Consider the following 20580-nt stretch of genomic DNA (forward strand, 5'->3'; position numbering starts at 1 on the left):
TGGAAAAGTATGATTTGAGATTTGCATTTCTATGGTGCGCTACAGATGGCACATTACATTAAAATATATATTGAATACTAAAAATGGTAAATCCCACGTCAGCTACTGCTGATGTCTTTCAGACCATCATACCTAACGTCTTTTCTCCAAATTCAGTTCTCAGTTCTAGGCTCTTTATTGGCCTCATATAGGTCAGAAAAACTAAAGATGGAAAAAATGAAATCATATAATCTGTAAGTACTTGATATTAATGAATTTACTCAGTCAAAAATTTTAGGAAAACTCTCTTTGCTAGTATAGACCTCCCCAAAATGGATATAACATAGTTATAAGCAAACTTTCTGAAAATAAAGTGGGGAAGAGAGGGAAAGGGAGAGTGATTATAGTATTATATAAAAAGTAACAATCAGTTTTTTTTTCTTGAATAGAGGAGTATCTTCTAAATGATTCTTGCCTTAGAATCTCATCTCTTAATCTCAGAAGTCGAGTTTGTTATACAAATTTTCAATCAGAGAGAAACCCAAACTCAAATTAAAAATTCTAAGCAATGGCTGCAAGTGATTTTCCAAAATGCATATGGAGAAGGGTTCGCTTTTCTTGAATAAGTTCTGCATGAATCTGTCCAGGTAACAAAAGAGATAAAGATAGTTATAAATACAATAATATAAATGTAGTTGTCCTTTAAACCCTGAACTTTGTTCAGCTCTAAGAGACTGAGGACTTTTTATAATTTTCATGCTGATTCTGGGTCTAGAAAGTGCAGACCAAACTAGGCTGTGAATTAATACACTAGGAAGCAGAACAGTACTCCTCGGATAAAAGAATGGGGTCCAGACACAAAGAAGTGAATTTTACCTGAGGGTTTTACTGATGGACTAATGAGCAGGGATTGTAACTTAAGAAACCTGTTACAGATATTGACCATTTTGCTTTTATATTGCTGCATTATAAGCCATATCAAAATGTAAACACCTAAAACAGCTATCTGATTATCTCTTATTTTTCTATGAAATGATTGGGCTCAGTTTTTTTCTCTCCACGTGATATTTGCTGGGCCATTGTTGAATGGCCGTAAATGTCAGGCTATTGGGCCAATCTAAAATTGGCCTGGAATGTCCAACTTGGCTCACTCACATGGTTGGCATTCGATGCTGGCACTTGGCAGGGAGATCATATGGGTTTGACAGAGGCAAGTTAGTTCTCCATGTGGTCTCCCCATGTGGCTTGGGCTTCTCATATTATGACTACTCATTAAAGAACAGAAAGTGGATGCTGTCAGTTATCTTAAAGCCTGGGGTTCTAGAATGTCACTTTTGCCTCATCTTATTGGTTACAACCGAGGACAGCCCACGATCAAGGGGAGGGTAGATATGTTCTACCTCTTGACATGTAGTACGAACATAAAGGTATGAGAAAAATTTTTAGACACTGTCATTGGAAACCAGCTACCACATTACTTTATATATGCCTATCTTTAGGTTAACAGTTTAATAATCTGGATGTAATCCATTGCATACCATAGATGCATATTTTTTTACTTGTCAAATTATTTTTGTTTTCATTAGAAAATCCAAAATTAAAATAATTCCATTGATTTTAAAGATAGATACATATTTCATATAAAGTCAGTTAACAAATCTGGTATGTTATAATGGACAAACCAAGTACCTATACAATGATATGGCATGTACTGTTCACAGCAGTGTTTAAATCCAGTCTTTTTTCATGAGATTGGGGGTTATGGGCTTGAGGTTGTGCAAAACATCAAAGTGGAGGTAGCTTCATTCTGGGCAATAATTGTTAAGTAAATTAATTTTTTGAACCTGACTTTTTTCATTTATTAAATGTAGATTATAATATTCTAGTGGACATTTCTTATCTACTAATATACCAGCTATTTTATAATTCTCCTCAACTAATAGTACCTGAATTTTGTTTAGGTAACAACCCATTCTTCAAACCGCCTACTCTAAGCCCTTATTGACTTAACCAATTATCATATTCCATTCTTTTGGGTAAAATGATGGTGTTAGGGTTGGGACCCCATCAAACCAATTCAAATAGAATAAATGTAAAAACAATTGGAATGTTGGAAAAAATTTCTTTCTCCGTATACAAACAAAGAAGTATGTAGCACTAGGAGTTGTTATCAAAGTTATTGAGTAGAGAACTGTTTTATCATGAGATTTAGAGAAGAAAGATGAATTTACTGCTTCAAACTGCAGCTACATTTTCTTCTCAGAGGTCTCCACTGAGAGCTAATAGTGAACCTTTTTGCTCTAAATCTCTTTATGTTAGAATTTTTGATCATAGCAAAATTAAGATACTTAAAATATGTATACATCACAGAATTGTTTTTAAAATTAAATTGGATAATTATTATAAAACATCCTGTACCATATGTGGCATATAAACAATTTTTTAAAATTTTATTCATTATTTGAAGTATGGCAATATTCCTAGACCATCAAATAATTTTATTTTTTTCTTAAGAAACAGATTTTAAATATTTTTTGTTTAGTTATAGAACAAAAAAAATCATAGAACCTTGAGTCTATTTGATTTTAATTTCAATACATAAGGTAGAGCTGCTTGCAATTACAAGCTTACCTAACAGAGAAATATGGTGTAAATGAAAAACACAACAAAAATGTAATTATGGAAGCTGGTTGATTTTTTTTTCCTTGAAAGAAGTTTATGTTGGATAAGAAAGAGCTGATTTCTATTATTTGTTATGATTACAGTATTCTATTTATATTCTCAGCACTGAATTAATTTCTTTTTTAATGCTAACCTTGCTGAGGATCCTTTTAAAATAGTTTAATGAGTTGAGTACATAAATCATCTCAGTGAACACAAACACTTGTATGTAAAAACTCTGGAGGGAGCTTTCTAAAGATTTTAGAGTAGAAAATGAGTCACTTGAAGGCTTTGTGCCCCCTCTTTTCACTTACCAAAATGAAAATAAATAACAATTGTTATTTTTCATAGACTTAGCAATGGTAAAATCTTTAATAAAAAATTGTTCAAAAGAAAACATACAGCATTGCATATAGAGAGCTTTACAATACATTGCATACAAAGTACAGGCTTAGTATTTGTTCTCAGGTTTGTGAATTTTGAGCTGGAATGAATATTGCATTATAATGGAGACCATATGCATATAGGCGAATGTCCACAGTAAAAAGGAGAGTTTTTGAAGGCTATACAATAATAAATATAGATTAAAATTAGAGAATTAACAGCTAAATAATAAAACTAGAATAGAGAATACTTCATTTATATCTTCTATTAGCTGGAAATATTTATATGTATACAAGCAAACTCTAATTTAAAAATAAATAAAGTGCTATAATTCTGTAATTTGCCATAATTAAATACTTAAAATTATTAGATGTTCTCACACATATATAACATCAGGTTTACAATTCAGGTAGCGATAATTTGTCAATCTATGGAGAGTCATTGAGTTTTGAGTAAACATTGCTTAATTTTCTGGTTTGTAAAACTTCATTTTCATATATTAAATTTTCTTAGAGTAGATCTCATCAATATTCTCACTCAGCAGAAGCATCCCAAACCTTTACCTACATAGAGATGCCAAACGTTGTTTTCTAAATAAGATTCACTGGAAGGAACCTAAAGACTCATCTATGATGGAGTTGAGAATATATTAGGAATAGATTAAAAATATAATGGAATACTGGAATAATTTTCCGGTTCTTTAAAACCATCCTACATAGACATAGCCTTGCATGTCCATCTCATAGTTTGTTGAGAAACCGAGGAAAGCATATGTCTATAATTTGCTTTATTCTCGCCATTTATAATAGGGATATAAGCTTTAGAAAACAAAGATTCCATCAATACAGAAGGAAGTCAGAGACTAATACTATGTAGTAAAACAGAAATTAAACCAAAACCCATGATTCTGATATAAGATCTATAACAATAATTTGTTTTTTGTGGAATTTAATTTCTATATGTCTTAGTGTTTTAATTTTGTGAAAAAAAAAGTAACAATAACTTTTAAGCCCTCAAGGGATGAAACTGTTTAGCTGAAGGACATAGTGAACCTTTAAGTCTTAGGTGAACTACCCAACAGAATATCTCCTTAGGAATAAATCAGAAAGTGGCATATTAAAAAGCTACTTGCAAGTTCTGTCTGTATATCTTAACTCCCCAGAAGAATGCGTTGCTCTTACTCTATAATACATTCTTTTTCCTTAAGAATTGACATTATTAGGAAAATAGGGAGGTGGAGCAATATGGCCAATTAGAAACCTCCACCAATAGTTCTCCTGCAGGAATACCAAATTGAAAAACCATTTATACAAAAAACACCTTCATAAGAACAAAAAATCAGGTGAACAATCATAGTACCTGGTTTTAACTTCATATTACTGAAAGAGGCACCAAGAGGGTAGGAAAGACCATCTTTAATGTCAACACCACCCCTCCCCAATCCCCTGGCAGTGGCACCATGAGGCAGAGAGAGAATCTGTGCACTTGGTGGAAGGAGAACAAAGCAAATGTGGTGCTTTGCATTGGAACTCAGTGCTGCTATATCAATGTGGAAAGGAACACCAGGCAGAACTCCGTTGACATCCACAGAGGGAGCATTTAGACCAGCCCTAGCCAGAAGGGATTTGTCGACCCCAGGAATTGGAACTTGAGGTCTGGCAAGCCTCGCTACTGTGGGCTAAACAACTCTGTGATCTAAAATAAGCTTCAAAGGCAATCTAGGTCACAAGGACTGCACTTCCTGGGAAAGCCATGATGCTTGGAGCCAGTGGACTTGGGGGACAAGCAACCTAGTGAGACACCAGCTAGGGTCTCCAAGTGAGTATTTGTGCCACCCCTTCCCCAGTGCCAGGCAGCACAGCTCACAGCTCTGGGAGAGACACTTTCCGTCTGTTTAAGGAGAGGAGAAGGGGGAGTAAGAAAGACTCTGTCTTACAACATGGATACCAGCTCAGCCACAATAGGACTGGGCATGAAACAAAGTTGCAAGGCCCACACTCCCGGCTGTAGCTCCTGGATGATATTTCTAGACACACCCTGGGCTAGAGAAAACCTACTCTCTGAAAGGAAGAATAAGGCAGGATTAATCACCTGCTGACTAGAGAGCCCTTGGGCTCTGAATAATCAGTAGCAATACCCAGGCAGTACTTCCTGTGGGTTTTAGGTGACACTCTGAGACATGCTGGCTCCAGATGTGATCTAGCACATTCCTAGCTGTGGTGACTATGGGGAGAGACTCCTGCTTGAGAAAAGGAGAGAGAAGAATAAAGAGGACTTTGCCGTGAAGCTTAGGTACCAGCTTGGCCACAGTGGGGTAGAGCACTAAGCAGGTTCTTGGGGTCCCCAGTTGCAGGCCTTGGCTCTTGGAAGGCATTTCTGAACCTGCCCTGGGCTAGTGTGAGGCCCACTGCCCTGAAGGGAGGGGTCCTAGGCATGGCAGCACTTACCACAAGCTTAAAAAAGAATAGTTGGGCTTTGAGTGAGCATCAGCAGTTGCTGGTCAATACTGGCCATAGGCCTGGGCCTGTGGTGGCCATCAAGAAAGACTCCTTTGCTTGTGGAAAAGGGAGGAAAGAGTGGAAAGGATGTTGTCTTGTGGCTTGGGTGCCAGCTCAGCTGCAGAAGAATAGAGTATCAGGGGGATTCTTAACATTTCTCATTGCAGACTTTGCCTTCCTGACAGCATCTCTAGACATGCCTGGGTTCAGACAAACTCACTATCCTGAAGGGAAAGACACAAGACTGTCTGGCTTTGTCCCCTGCTGATTGTAGAGTCCTAGGTCCTTGAGTGAACATAGATGGTAGCCAGGCAGTGGTTACAGCAGGCCTTGGGTAAAACCCAGTACCATGCTGGCTTCAGGTCTGATTCAGCACAGTCCCAGTGGTAGTGGCCACAAGGGTATTTGTGTCAACCCTCCCCCAGCTCCAGGCAGCTTAGAACAGAGAGAGATACTTCATTTGTTTGGGAAAAAGTATTGGAAGGAAGGGGCCGGGTGCAGTGGCTCACATCTGTAATCCCAGCACTTTGGGAGGCTGAGGTGGGTGGATGACGAGGTCAGGAGATCGAGACCATCCTGGCTAACACGGTGAAACCCTGTCTGTACTAAAAATGCAAAAAATTAGCTGGGTGTGGTGGTGGGCGCCTGTAGTCCCAGCTACTAGGGAGGCTGAGGCAGGAGAATGGTGAGAACTCGGGAGGCGGAGCTTGCAGTGAGCCGAGATTGTGCCACTGCACTCCAGCCTGGGTGACAGAGTGAGACTCCGTCTCAAAAAAAAAAAAAAAAAAAAAAAAAGGAAGGGAAAAGTAGTCTCTGCCTGGTAATCTAGAGAATTCCTCCACATCTTATCCAAGACCACTAAGACGACCTCTACAAGTCTGTAAAGCCACAGATTACTGAAGTTGGGGTGCCTCCTAATGCAGGTACAACTACAGCAATGAAAGATGTAGATTACAAAACCAAAGTTCTTTAGAATACTCAGAAAGCCTTCCCAAGAAGAATCAGCACAAGCAAACTAAAACTGTGAAGAAAAAAATACCTCATACCTCAGTGCCCAATAAACATCCACAGCCATCAAAACCGTTTAGGAAACATGACCTCATCATGAACTAAATAAGGCATAGAACAGAGATACGTGCACTTCCAGACAGAGAATTCAAAATAGCTGTGTTGAGGAAGCTCAGTGAAATTAAAGATAACACAGAAAACGAATTCAGAATTCTATTGAATAAATTTAACAAAGAAATTGAAATAAATGAAAAGAACTAAGCAGAAACTCTGGAGTTGAAAAATGCATTTCACATACCAAAGGATGCATTGGAGTCTCTTACCAGCAGAATTGATCAAGCAAAAGAAAGTATTAGTGAGCTTAAAGACAGGCTCTTTGAAAATACACAGTCAGAGGACATTTTAAAAAAGAATAAAAATGAATGAAGCATGCCTACAATAACTAGAAAACAGCCTGGAAGGGGAAATTCTAAGAGTTATTGGCCTTAGAGAGGAGATAGAGAGAGAAAGATTGAGGTAGAAAGTTTTTTCAGAGGTATAATAACAGAAAACTTCCCAAACATAAAGATATCAATACTCAAGTATTAATAAAAGAAGGTTACAGAATACCAAGCAGATTTAACTCAAGCAAGTCTACCTCAAGACATTTAATAATCAAACTCCTAAAGTCAAGGATGAAGAAATGATTCCAAAAGTAGCATGAAAAAAAGAAACAAATAACATGTAATGGAGCTCCAACAGATCTGGCAGTGGACTTCTCAATGGAAACATTACATGTCAAGAGGAAGTGGTATATTCAAAGTGCTAAAATAAAGCAAACAAACTTTTCTTCTAGAACAGTATGCCTAGTAAAAATATCCTTTAAATATGGAGAAATAAAGATTCTTTCAGACAAACAGAAGCTGAGGGATTTTATCAACACTAGACTTGTCTTACAAGAGATGCTAAAAGGAGTTCTTCGATCTGAAAGAAAAGGATGTTAATGAGCAACAAAATATTTGGAGGTGCAAAACTCATGCAATAATAGTAAGTACACAGAAGAACATAAAATATTATAATATTGTAATTATATTTGTACAATTGGTTTGTAAATTATTCATATCTTGAGAAGAGGAAAAGATAAATTGATCAAAATAATAATTTCAGCAACTTTTCAATATATAGACAGTACAATAAGATATAAATAGAAACAACAAAAAGTTAAAAAGCAGGAGGACAAAGTTCAAATGTAGAGATTGTACTCTTTATTTTTACTTATTTGTTAGTTTGTTAGTTTATGCAACCAGTTTAAGTTGTCATCAGTTGAAAATAATTGGTTATAAAATATTATTTGCATGCTACTTGGTAACCTCAAGTCATAAAACATGTATCAAATACACAAAAAATAAAAAGCAAGAAATTAAAACATGCCACCAGATAAAGTTATCTTAATTAAAAGGAAGTCATAAAGGAAGGAAAGGAGGAAGAGAAGACGAAAACAGTTGGAAAACAGACAGCAAAATGATAGCAGTAAGTCCATACTTATCAATAATAACCCTGAATGTAAATGGACTGCACTCTCCTATCAAAAGAGATGGAGTGGCTGAATGGGTAAAAAGAAAAAAAATAAGATCTAAAAATCTGATAACCATAAGAAACACACTTCACCTATAAAGACACAAAAATACACAAAATATAGAGATGGAAAAAAGACATTGTATGCAAATGGAAGTCAAAAAAGAGGAAGAGTAGCTATACTTATATCAGACAAAATATATTTTAAGACAAAAATCATAAAAAGAGACAAAGAAGGTTATTATATAATGATAAAGTTGTTAATTCAGCAAGTAGTTATAATAATAGTAAACATTTATGCACTCAGCACTGGAGCAACCAAATATATAAAGCAAATATTATTAGTGCGAAAGAGAGAGATAGAATCCAATACAATAATAGCTGGAGAATTTAACACTTCACTTTCATCATTGGACAGATTATCCAGACAGGAAAAGAACAAAGAAACATCAGACTTTATCTGCACTACAGACCAAATGAACATAATACATATTCACAGACCATTTCACCCATCAGCTGTGGAATAAAAATTATTTTCCTCAGCACATAAATTATTCTCAAGGTTAGACCATATGTTAGGCCACAAATCAGTTCAAAAAACTGAAATTATATCAAGTATCTTCTCTAAACATTGTGGATTAAAACTAGAAACCAATAACAAGATGGATTTTGGCAACTATCCAAGCACATGAAAATTAAACAATATGCTCCTGAATGACCAGTGGGTCGACAAAGAAATTAAGAAGGAAATTAAAAATTTCTTGAAACAAGTAAAAATGGTAACAAACTTATCAAACTTATGAGATGTATTAAAAGAAGTACTAAGAGAAGATTTATAGCTATAAGTTCCTATATTTAAAAAGTAGAAAAACTTCAACTAAACAATATAATGATACATCTTAACTAGAAAAGCAAAAGCAAACAAAACCTCAAACTAGTAGAATAAAAGAATAATAAAGATCAGAGCAGAAATAAATAAAATTGAAACAAAAAAATAGAAAAGATAAGTGAAACCAAAAGTAGATTTTGAAAAGACAAACAAAATTGATGAACCTTACTTAAACTAAGTAAGAAAAAAGAAGACCCAAATAAATAAATTCAGAAATGAAAAAGAAGACATTGCAACCAATACCACAGAAATCCAAAGGATCACTAGACTACTATGAGCATCTACATGCCAATAAGTTGGAAAACTTAGAATAAATGGATAAATTCCTTGACAAATATGACCTACCAAGATTGAATCATGAAGAAATTCAAAACCTAAGCAGACCAATTACAAGTAATGAGATTGAAGCCAATAATAAAAAGTCTTATAGCAAAGCCAAGCCTGGGACTTGATGTCTTCACCAGTGAATTTTTCCAAACATTTAAAGAAGAATGAATACCAATTCTACTCAAACTGTTTCAAAAAACAGAGATGGAGAGAATACTTCCAAATTTATTGTAAGAGGCCAGTATCACATGGATGCTAAAACTAGACAGGAAAGGAAAGGAGAGGAGAGGAGAGGAGAGGAGAGGGGAGGGGAGTGAAGGGGAGGGGAGGGAAGGAGAGGGGAGGGAAGGGGAGGGGGAAGAAGAAAGGAAAGAAGGAAGGAAGGAAGAAAAGAAGGAAGGAAGGAAAGAAGGAAAGAAAGAAAGAAAGAAGAAAGAAAGAAAAAAGAAAGAAGAAGAAAGAAAGAGAAAGAAAGAGAAAGAAAGAAAGGAACTGCAGGCAAATATCCATGATAAACATTGATGCAACAATCCTCTACTAAATACTAGCAAACCAAATCAATAACACCTTAAAAAGATCATCTGTTGTGATGAAGTTGGATTTACTCTAGGGATGCAAAGATGGTTCAACATATGCAAATCAATCAATATAATATATCATATCAACAGAATGAAGGAAAAAAACATTTAAATTGATGCTCAAAATGCATTTGATGAAATCCAACATCCTTTCATGATAAATGTCCTGATAAATGAAATTCATGATAACTAAATGAAAGTAAACAATCAACAAAGTAAAGAGAAAACACACAGAATGGGAGAAAATATGTGCAAACTATTCATCTGACAAGGGACTAATAACCAGAAAAAACTGGATACAGAAGGAACATACCTTAACATAATAAAAGTTATATATGACAGACTCACAGCTAGTATACTGCATGGGGAACAATTGAAAACCTTTTCTCTAATATCTGTAAGATGACAAGGATGCTCACTTTCGCCACTGTTATTCAACATAGTACTGAAAGTCCTGGCTACAACAATCAGACAAAAGAAAGAAATAAAGGGCATTCAAATTGGAATGGAAGAAGTCAAATTATTCTTGTTTATAGGCGATATGATCTTCTATTCTGAAAATCTTGAAGACCCCACCAAAAAACCTATTAGAACTGATAAATAAACAGAGTAAAGTTGCAGGATACAAAAAACAACATACAAAAATCAGTAGCGTTTCTATATAACGACAGTGAACAATCCGAAAAAGAAATCAAGAAAGGAATCCCATTATAATACTACAAATAAATTAAATTCAAAGGAATAAGCTTCACCAATGAAATAAAATATCTCTACAATGAAAACTATTTTAAAAATAATGAAAGAAATTGAAGTGGTAACAAAAACCTGGAAGGATATTCCATATTCATCAATTAGAAGAATCAATATTATTAAAATGTTCTTACTACCTAAAGCAATCTAGAGATTCAATGCAATATCTATCAAAATACCAATGACAGTCTTCACAGAAGTAGAAAAAACAATCCTAAAATTTATATGGAACCACAGAAAAACAGAATAGCCAAAGTTATCCTAGCAAAAATAATAAACTGGAGGAATTATATTATCTGACTTTAAATTATATTACAAAGCTTTAGTAACCAAAATAACATGGTCCTGGCATAAAAACAGATGCATAGACCAAGGGAACAGAATAGAGAATCCAGAAACAAATCCATACATCTACAGTGACCTAATTTTCAACAAAGGTGCCAAGAACATACATTGGGAAAAGGACAGTCTCTTCAATAAATGATGCTGGCAACACTGGATATCCACATGCAGAAGAATAAACCTAGACCCATATGTCTCACAGTTAAAAAAATCAAATCAAAATGGATTAAAGGCTTAAATCTAATACCTGTAAATGTGAAAGTAGTAAAAGGAAACATTGGGTAAAATTTTCCAGGACATTGGACTGGGAAAAATTCCCTGAGTAATACTCCACCAGCACGGGCAATCAAAGCACAAATAAACAAATAGGTTCACAACAAGTTAAAAAGCTTCCGTACAGGAAAGTAAACAATAAACAAAGTAAAGAGAAGACAAACAGAATGGGAGAAAATATGTGCAAACTATTCATCTGACAAGGGATTAATAACCAGAATATATAAGGAGCCCAAACAACTCAGGAAATAAATCTAATAATTTGATTTAGTAATGGGCAAATGATCTGAACAGACATTTCTAAAAGGAGCCATACAAATGGCAAACAGGTATGTGATCAGGTGCTTAACATTACTGATCATCAGAGAAATGCAAACCAAAACCGCAGTGAGATAGCATCCCACCCCAGTTAAAATGGCTTTTATACAAAAGACAGACAATAACAAATGCTGGTGAGGATGTGGAGAAAAGACAACGTTGGTACACTGTTGGTGGGAATGTAAATTAGCACAACCATTATAGAAAACAGTTGGGAGTTTCCTCAAGAAAACAAAGAATGGAACCAACATAAGATCCAGCAATCCAACTACTAGGTATATACCCAAAAGAAAGCAAATCAGTACATTGAAAAGATATCCTTACTCCCATGTTTATTGCAGTGCTATTCACAACAGTCAAAATTTGGAACCAGCCTAATTGTCTATCAACAGATGAATGGATAAAGAAAATGTGGTACATATACACAATGGAGCAGTATTCAGCTATAAAGAATGAGACCCCTCATTTGCAACAACAGGGATGGAATGGGAAGTCATTATGTTAAGCAATATAAGCCAGGCAAAGGAAGATGGCTGATTTTGGAAGCTAAAATTAAAATAATCGAACTCATAGAGATAGAGAGTAGAATAATGGTTACCACAGGCTGGGAAGGGTGGTTGCAGGGAGAGATGGGATAGTTATTGGGTACAAAAATAGTTAAATAGAATAAATAAGATCTAGTATTTGACTATAACAGGGTGACTACAGTCAAAAATAATTTATTCTATATTTAGAAATAACAAAAAGTATATAATTTGATTTTTTATAACACAAAGAAAGGATAGATGCTTGAGGTGATGAATATCCCATTTACCCTGACGTGATTATTACACAGTTTGCCTGTGTCAAAATATCTCATGTACCCCATAAATATATACACCTACTATGTACTCACCGAGTTAAAAATTAATTATAAAAAAAATTGACCCAGACTTTTGGCTTCTTTTCGATCTATAATAGCACAGTTGATTCCTGAGCTGTGATAACTTTCCACTGACCATACTACTGCAATGATGTTATTCTGGGCCAAACTTCGGAATCAATTCGTGTCTGCTGCCTGATTCAATTATTTATCATGCACCCAGGTCAGTCCATAAATGTGATCTTTGGATGTCTATGAACATAAATATTTTGTTATAACTATCATCGTTTAAATTTGATGGTTAGCAAGAAGATAGAGTATTTGGGAAGTTTGTTGAGGTTTTGAGAGATAGTTTTCACTGTACCCATACATTTGACTTTTAATTTCTCACTCATATAAACATCTGGAAATTGCTATTTTTGCATAAATTACTTTGTATACAAGAACCCAGCATGTTACAATTTGCACCTTTATTACTCTGGAGGTTTGAAATGGGTTTTATTACTCATGCCCTTGGTTCTATTAAGGAGGCTCACCTTTGGAGGGATGAAGGAGGACAATTGTATTAATAAAGCATTGTTTTTCAGCCGGGCGCGGTGGCTCACGCCTGTAATCCCAGCACTTTGGAAGGCCGAGGCGGGCGTATCACGAGGTCAGGAGATCGAGACCATCCTGGCTAACACGATGAAACCCCGTCTCTACTAAAAATACAAAAAATTCGCCAGGCGAGGTGGCTGGCGCCTGTAGTCCCAGCTGCAGGAGGCTTAGGCAGGAGCATGGTGTGAACCCGGGAGGCGGAGCTTGCAGTGAGCTGAGATGGCGCCACTGCACTCCAGCCTGGGCAACAGCGAGACTCCGTCTCAAAAAAAAAAAATTGTTTTTCATGTTCAAATAAAGCGGAAGTTATAGAAAACATTATCATATAAAAATATTTGTTTTTAGAAAATCATAAGTAGCAATGAACTATATCATATTATAAACATTAAAATAGCCAAATCATATTTAAGTTTTCTTAACACAATGGAAACTGTCTAAACAAGTCATCTAGTCTTTACCCATTATAACCTTAGATTAAAAAAATTAGATTGACTTTGAAACAATCCCAAGATAGGTGGAATAATTAACAAAGCTGTAATCATTGTTATAAACCTCCTGAGAAGTCACTCTAATAAAACTGGCATATTAAAATCTCCAAAATAATCAGGTGCAACTAAACATGATTAATGATGAACCAACTAAATTCACATGCAAAACATATTAAGCACTTGTGGACTCTGACTTGTATCAAACTTCCTCTTTAATCTGATTCTTTGATAAGAGCAAATATACTAGCAGTTTTACTTTGCTCACATATTTTAATCCCATGCTATTTTTATTGCAGTGGATTTTTACTTGCTAAAGTAGAAAGAAGATCCCTACATTTAATGAGAAAATATACAGAAGGTAATTTCTACAAAATGTTAAATGTTTTTATTCAATGCTCTATCCTGATTTTTAAAAAAAGTCCTGGCTCATGCCTGTAATCCCAACACTTTGGGAGGCCGAGGCTGGTGGATCACAAAGTCAGGAGTTCAAGACCAGCCTGGCCAACATAGTGAAACCCATCTCTACTAAAAATACAAAAAATTAGCCAGGCATGCTGGCGGGCACCTGTAATCCTAGCTACTCGAGAGGCTGAGGCAGGAAAATCACTTGAAACTGGGAGGCAGAGGTTGCAGTGAGCCGAGATCACACCACTGCACTCCAGCCCTGGCAACAGTGTGAGACTTTTTCACCAATGTAAAGAAACTATTTTTGACACCAGCGATGTTTCCTTTGAGGAAGTTCCTGCTTTTACAATAACAATAACTAGGACCATAATAATGAATAGACAGACTGGACATTATTTGTTTGGTCCGGGAAAACACTGCTTAACATAACTCCTCTGTATATGCCTGAAATGTAACCATGAACCATACAGTTGCTTTTTACATCAAGGATCAAATTCTTGAAATTTTTTCCTTATGCTCTTTTTCACTAGACCCTTTCCATTGTCTTTCCTTTGGCTGTTCTTACTTTTCTTAGCCTCAATAGTTACCTTCCATTTAGCCTACCACCACAAGGGAAAAAAGAAAAAAAAACTGACTAATATTTTCTAAACCTCACTTTAAACCTTTGTTTCTAGATGTGGATCTCTCTTTCGGGCAGATGAAAGTATATTGAGTTTACACATGGTGACTGCACAGATTTGTTTTTAATTACGAAAGAACATGGCTACTGCCTTTGAATTCTTAACATTCAACGTGGTCAGCAGGACTAAACTTGGCACTTTGAGGGCAACCCAAGTAATAGCAGCAACAGCAACAACAGACCTTAATCAAGCAATTAATATGTGCCATGTCTCTTGCTAGACATTTTAACAAGAGTTATTTTACCTATGTCACACATTTGTAATTAACTGCATAGTAAATAAGGCTTTTAGGGCACAGGTCACATGTCTGACTCACAGCTGCGATGTGGTGGATCCAAATCTTTCTGAGGCCAAATACTGCCCAGCTTGAATGAACGCTATGCTCCATGCTTGAAACAACTGCTCCAGCCCTCAGAAAAGAGTCTCCCATTCAACTGAAGTCTGCATATCAGATTCCCGTGGGATAATTCGTAAAGGCTCCTTGAAGTTAATTCTGGGTATATCCTGAAATAGAGGGTCTCCTCTGTTTTTTCTTCTTTTTTTCCACAAGCGAGGAGGCACTAGTGCCTACTTATCTGAATAATGGGATTTCTCTTTGATGCAATTGCAGTTTTTACTAGGCCTTTCAATAAATATGTTGAATATTTTTCGCTGTTGTACATGTCTGTGTGCTGCAGTGCCCTTTCTACTTTCATATCAGCTTATTTCCTTTTAGCTTTTGCTACATTTATCAAATATCACAGCTGATGTTGAGGAAGATGATGATGATGATGTGTAGGTTTCTGTATTATTTTAATTAAAACCAATCTTTTATTAAACAGCAGATAGACTTAAGAAAATTAAATTAATCTATCTATGAGAATCTGAACTACAAAATTACAGTTGCCAAAGAGTTAAAACATCCATAATATAGAGATGTGCTGAGGACATCCTTGGTGAGTGGAAGTCCATGTTGTTGAGCCCATGTGTAACCTCCATCCCTGCCACCGTGGCCACTTTGTTCATGGGCCCATTGGGCGATGACAGGGGTGGATGGAAAAAGAGGCTGAGTGGTGTCCACAGAACAGGTCATCCTATCCACTTGATTATTAAAATCCTCCGCTGCTGAGGTCACCTATTGGTAAGCACTCACGTAGGATACAAATATCTTCACAGTTTTAGACCACTCAGAGAGGTCCATCCACATAACTCATCCCCAAATGTATTTGTCACCAATTTTCCAATCATGCTTCTTCCAAGTTCCTGGCCATCCAGCCGAACCATTGGCTACAGCCCACGAATCAGTATATAATCACACATCTGGCCATTTCTCCTTCCATGCAAAGTGCACAACCAGGTGCACTGCTCGAAGTTCTGCCCAATGGGAAGACTTCCCTTAACCACTGTCCTTCAAGGATGTCCTAGGAAGGGGCTGTGGTGCTGCATCTGTCCACTTTGGGGTACTGCCTGCCTATCATGCAGAACCATCTGTGAACCAGGCCCTTGTCTTCTTTTTCTCTCTCAATTGATCATAGGAACCTCCCCATGAGGCCATTGGTGCAGGCTGGGAAAGAAGGCAGAATGGCAGGAGTGGAGACCATGGGCCTTTGAGTTACTTCCTCATGTAACATCGGTGCAGGCTGGGGGAGAGAAGCAGGGTGGCAGCCGAGAGACCATAGGTATTTTAGCCACTTCCTTATGTAACTTACTTGTGCTTTCAGGACCTGCTCGAGCCTGATCACATATATACCACTTCCATTTGATGATGGAATGCTGCTGGGCATGCCCAACTTTATGGCTAGATGGGTCAGAAAGCACCCAGTTCATGATAGGCAGTTCAGGTCACATGGTGACTTGATGACCCATGGTCAAATGTTCAGTTTCCACCAAAGCCCAGTAACAGGCCAAGAAATGTCTCTCAAAAGGAGAGTAGTTGTCTGCAGAAGATGGCAGGGCCTTGCTTCATAATCCTAGAGGACTCCACTGAGATTCACGTATCAGGACCTGCCAAAGGCTTCAAACAGCATCTGTATCTGTCACTGATACATACCTCCAGCACCATTGGATCTGCTGGGTCTTATGGCCCAAGTGTCAGAAAAACTTGCACAGCAGCCTGGGCCTGTTACAGAGCCTTCTCCTGTTCTGGACCCCTCTCAAAACTGGCAGCCTTTTGGTTCACTTGATAAATAGGCCGGAGTAACACACCCAAATGAGGAATGTGTTGCCTCCAAAACCCAAATAGGCCCACTAGACGTTGTACCTCTTTCTTGGTTGTCGGAAGGGCCAAATGCAGCAACTTATCCTTCACCTTAGAAGGAATATCTCGACAGGCCCCACACTACTGGACCCCTAGAAATTTTACTGAGATAGAGGGTTCCTGAATTTTAGTCAGATTTAGTTCCCATCCTCTGTCATGCAAATATCTCACCATTAAGCCCAGTTTGTTTTCTGCTTCTTGCTCACTGAATCCAATCAGCATTATGCCATCGATGTAATGGACCAGTGTGATGTCTTGTGGAAGCAAAAAGCAATCAAGTATCTCGGAATGAGATTATGACACAAAGCTGGAGAGTTGATATATCCCTGAGGTAGGACAGTAAAGGTATATTGCTGGCCTTGTCAGATGAAGGCAAATTGTTTCTGGTGGGCTTTATGGACAAGAATGGAGAAAAAGGCATTTCCCAGTCAATGGCTTCATACCAGTTACCAGGAGATGTGTTAATTTGCTCAAGCAATGAAACTACATCTGGTACAGCAGCTGCAATTGGAATCACCACTTGGTTAAGCTTACAATAATCCACTATCGTTCTCTGATCCATCTGTCTTCTGCACAGGCCAGATAGGAGAGTTGAATGGAGATGTGGTGGGAATCACCACCTCTGTATCTTTCAAGTTCTGAATGGTGAAAGTAATCTCCACAATCTATCCAGGGATGGGATATTATTATTGATTTACTATTTTTCTAGGTAGAGTCAGCTCTCATGACTTCCATTTGGCCTTTCCAACAATAATAGCCTTCACCTTGCTAGTCAGGGAGACAATGTGGGGGTTCTGCCAGCTGCTAATTAGGTATGTGCCAATTATGCATTCTGGCACTGGGGAAATGACCACAGGGAGTGTCTAGGGAACCACTGGACCCACTGTAAATTGAACCTGAGCTAAAACTCCATTAATTACCTGACCTCCATAAGTTCCTACTTTAACTGGAGGACCACAATGACATTTTGAGTCCCCTGGAATCAACAGCTCAGAGCCAGTGTCTAGTAGTCCCTGAAATCTCTGATCATTTCCCTTTTCCCAGTGCACAGTTACCCTGTTAAAAGGCCAGAGGTCTCCCTGGAGAAGGTTGGGAGAAAGATTAACAACATAAATTATCGATAGCGTAGTGGGGTCCTTCCTCAAGGGGACTTGGCCTTCCCTGCATTAAAGGGGCTCTGGGTGCGTAAACTGGCTCAAGTCTGGAAATTGATTGAGGGGCCATAATTCTCTCTTTTAATAATTCAAATTAGTCTTTTGTCTAGTCGACCTGGAAGTTTTCTGCTCATGTAAATTAAGTAGAAATGTAGTAGGCTTTGTATCAATTTCACTTCTAGGAAGACTGTGATTAATCAGCCAATGCCAAAGCTCTAGAAGAGTCAGACTATTCTGATTGTGGCTTTGGCTCTGCTATTCATTACAGTAGCAACACTAACTTTGCCTTTGATGATTGAGTGCCACTACTTTGCCCCTGCCACCTTGTGATCCAATTATTCCCCAATTATTCCCATTGAATTTAAATTTTGTAGTTGAGTGACTGAGGTTCCCACTATTAGATCTGACATACAGAGAAAAGCAATTACAGGGCTCTTCAAAGATGCAGGTGCTGCCCTCACAAATCTATTTCACAAGGCAAGGGACTCTACCAGCTGGGATGAGTAGGTCTAAAGTGACTAATCCACTCCACTATCCCAATATCCCTAAGCCTTTGGATCCCTTCCTTTACATTAAACCAAGAGAGATCAGCCGTTTCCAGCTTGCTCACAGTGGGCCATCTTTTAATCCATATTTCAGCTAACCAAACCAATAAACTATTAGAACCTTTTTAAATTCTCCAAGCTGCAACATTAAAAGCAGAGTCCCTATTTAGTGGGCCCAAATAAATAAATTCAGCCTGATCCAAGTCTATGTTCCTTCCACCATTATCCCGTACTCTTAATATCCATTCTCATGCCTGCTCTCCAGATTTCTGTTAATGTAAATTAGAGAACTCAAACAGTTCTTTTTGAGTGTAGCACACCTCCTCATGGGTCACACTCTCAATCTCACCTCTAGGGGTCCACCAGGACTTTAGTCTAGATATAGGTCTAGAAGCAAACAGAGGTGTTCGGGGTGGCTCCTGAGGAGAATCAACATTATTTTGCCTGGCAATTGCCTCAGGGGAGGCCATTACTGTTGCCTCAGGCAGTGCGGGGTTTATCTCCTCAGACAAAGGTAGAAAAGCTGATGGCAGCCTGGGTAGGGGAGGGGATGTTGCCACTACTGGAGATAGGGAGGCTGCTTCTTCTGGCAAAAAAGGTTCATCAGAGTTTACAAGCTCAGTGTCCCCAGCTTCATCAGAATACTCCCCACATGTCCCCATTCCAAGTTGCAGGATCCCATTCTTTTCCAATCAATGCCCTCACTTTAACAGTAGGCACCTAGTGAAGCTGTGCATGCATCTTTCATTGCAGATCAGCCACTCACACGATAAGAGCTTGTGTCTGGTTTTCTACAATTTCAGCTCTTCAGCTCTTTCTCTACAGGAAATAAGACTCTCACTCAGGGCAATCAGCATATTTGAGGCTCAGTATCTGCTTCTGAAGGCAGGAGTTAGAATCCCTGAGTTCATCATTTTCTTTTGTCACTTTGTCCAATGAACTTAGGAGCAACCAACAATCTTCATTATGTTCCTTGGTTCTCCACATACAGTCAAAGGTATTATGTATAGAGTCACTAAATTTCTTGCCTCTCATGAGCGGTGAATCATGAATGTCAAATGCATTTATTTTGCATAACTCTCTACACAGGTCACACCAAGGGCTATCAGTGTTCTCCATACTATTAGAAGTAGAGTCCTTAGCATTTTTGGGTCTAATCATATTAAGCAGCCAACTCCAGAAACCCCCAAAACAAAAAAAGAACTCCATCCTTAATATTCCGTTCCTCTAGAACCACTCCGGGTACCAAAATTTGTATTAGAATTCTGTAGAGGAATAGAACTAACAGGATATATATATATGTAATATATATATGTAACAGGGTATATATATTCATATTTATTATTTAAGTGACTTTAATAACATATATATATATAAATAAATAAAGGAAAGTTTACTAAGTAGTATTAACTCACACTATTACGAGGTCCCACAACAGTCCATCTGCAAGCTGAGGAGCAAGGAAACCAGTCTGAGTTCCAAAGCTGAGGAACTTGGAGTCCGATATTTGAGGGCAGGAAGCATCCAGCACGGGAGAAAGATGTAGGCTGGGAGGGTAAGCCAGTCTAGCCTTTTCACATTTTCCTGCCTGCTTTATACTCTGGCCACACTGGCAGCTGATTAGATGGTGCCCACCCAGATTAAGGGTGGGTCTTCCCTTCCCAGTCCACGGACTCAAATGTTAATCTCCTTTGGCAGCACCCTCACAGACACACCCAAGATCAATACTTTGCATCCTTCAATCCAATCCAGTTAACACTCAGTAGTAAACATCACAAAAGCTAAATCTAGAGCTTCTTTCTTTAACACAATCTATTTCTGTACTCTTTGCATGAGACTAAAGTTTAAAAATTGAGAAGTTCGGATCACATGTCTCATTTCCAGGTAACATTTATATTCTTTTTTCTTAGTATAAAACAAAAATGTTGGGTTTAGTAATTATAACTCTGGTAACTTACAGATGACTACAAATAGCATCAAAAAGTGAGTTTTATGTCCTCTCCCCTTAAGTCTGGATTGGCCTCTGACTGCTTTGACAAACACAGTGTGGAA

General features: G+C 37.6%; 1 long non-coding RNA gene across 2 annotated transcripts in view; it reads left to right on the plus strand.

The window, feature by feature from the left end:
* The first annotated feature begins 1372 nt into the window (after positions 1-1372).
* The window catches only part of LOC129009064 (uncharacterized), a 28048-nt gene continuing 8840 nt past the window's right edge, over positions 1373-20580 (plus strand). For both annotated transcript variants that reach the window (XR_008492618.2, XR_008492617.2), the window contains exons 1-3: positions 1373-1406; positions 12522-12646; positions 13805-13866. This is a non-coding gene — a long non-coding RNA (uncharacterized LOC129009064). The remainder of the gene's footprint in view (positions 1407-12521; positions 12647-13804; positions 13867-20580) is intronic.

Source organism: Pongo pygmaeus, chromosome 9 (genome assembly GCF_028885625.2).
Source record: "Pongo pygmaeus isolate AG05252 chromosome 9, NHGRI_mPonPyg2-v2.0_pri, whole genome shotgun sequence".
Classification (NCBI taxonomy): Eukaryota; Metazoa; Chordata; class Mammalia; order Primates; family Hominidae; genus Pongo; species Pongo pygmaeus.